Here is a 1,855-nt window from a genome sequence, read left to right on the forward strand (position 1 = left end):
CTGGGACTTACATTTGTAGGGTGACAAATTCCCTTGGTCAAAGAAGCGATCAAAAGACTATTTACATATTAGATCGTTCTACCACACGACCACCTACGGTTTCATGGTATCCTTCAACTAATAGCATTACAAGTCTAGCGTCAACATTAACCTTAACAGTAATGCAGGAAGGCAATTGGGGTACCATCATCGGTAGTGCAGTGGGTGGAACTCTCTTTCTAATGCTTGTAAGTATTTTAGTTGACATTGTCTGCTATGGAAATAGACGGACGCTCTGTGGCGACTACTTCGTTATGAAGCACATTTCACTAACTAATAAGAAAGGGGAGTCCCAAATAGATGTTCTCCAGTCAGACGATGACCAATAATTGTTGTTATATGTTTAAGTTATTGTATTTTATAGTTTATTGAAGACCGGTCTATAGAATTGTTTGTTTATATGTATTTGTTAATTACTTAAGCTTTGTAAAGCCGATGAGTCCTCAGACGAAAATTACTTATAACATGTACATGTGTTTATAATTCCAGCTGTGCCGTCGGCAAGGGGGCATGTCACAACCCAATGATTTTTAGTGCCTCGGCACAGTGGAATTTTCCCGCCACACTAGAGCTTCTTTGCAGGGTGGAGTTTTCTGCTGCAAAGAGTAAACTCCAGTGCAAAAAGGTTCCTGCCATTTGTATGTAAATTTGCACCCCATTATTGGCTGATTCTAAATTATTCCTACTTGACGGCTAGTAATTGGCTCGCTAGCCGTATAAAAATCCGCGCGACTTCCACCCAAGTCGGAGAACTTTGAGCACGCTGCAGAGTGACTTAAAAGAATTCCTGACTCATGGCAGAGCGAATCGATAGCCTGATCAACTATCGATTTTTCTCCCCGTCGCCGAACACTTATCCCCGACGTACCCTTTCCCTGCATGCCCGGTTCGTTTGTGGACTCACTGTCTCGGGTTTTTGCCAGTTGGAGCAACTCGTTGCAACTACGCAAGCAGCCTTTACAGCCTGCGTCGCGGCCACCAGCGGCCTAAGTAAAAGCTATTTTTCCAACCAATACGCTGCCTTGCCTCTCCATCCACCAGCCCGCCTGACATTCGCTTAATTAACCAGCGTTTCCCTCGGTCGGCTCTACCCGGCCGAGACATGTTTAACCCTAGGCCTCGTCTTGAGTTAAGCACAACCAGGTAATCCAAATTTAAATATGATTTTCCTGTCTACACTAGGTGCAAAGCACAGGGGAGATCCCTGAGGATTGGAAGAGGGCCAACATTGTGCCCATCTTTAAGAAGGGGAAGAGGGAGGACCCAGGTAACTATAGGCCAATCAAACTAACCTTTATCCCAGGGAAAATCCTGGAAAAGCTCATTAAAGAATCTATGTGCGCTACGCTCGCGGAAGGTAAGATTCTGAATGACAGCCAGCATGGCTTTGTTGCGGGTAGGTCTTGTTTTACTAATAAGCATGTCAGGCAAAATATTTCGAAATAACCTATTTTCCAATTGTAAATGTGTCTCCTCGTGGTTTCATCTGTAAGCAGCCAAGAGAAGCTCAGACTATCTTAGGCAGGGGTGTCAAACATGTGGCCTGAGGGCCAATCTTGGCCAATGGAGCCATTTGATCCAGCCTGTAGATGGCTGGACCAACCCCATGCTGCATCAGCATGCTACATGCAGTGTACAGGCTGGACCTAGTACTGCATGCAGCACTGGGCTCAGTCCTGGGCACCACATGCAGCCCCCACCCCAGACCCCATTCTGTATGCAGCACCAGGTGCAGCCCACACACTACCAGTACTGTATGCCCCATGCCAGCACCAGGAGGCTATATACACAGCAAGCCCTGGGGCTGGCATATGCT

The sequence above is a fragment of the Alligator sinensis genome, unplaced genomic scaffold (genome assembly GCF_000455745.1).
Source record: "Alligator sinensis unplaced genomic scaffold, ASM45574v1 scaffold253_1, whole genome shotgun sequence".
In the NCBI taxonomy this organism is placed as follows: Eukaryota; Metazoa; Chordata; order Crocodylia; family Alligatoridae; genus Alligator; species Alligator sinensis.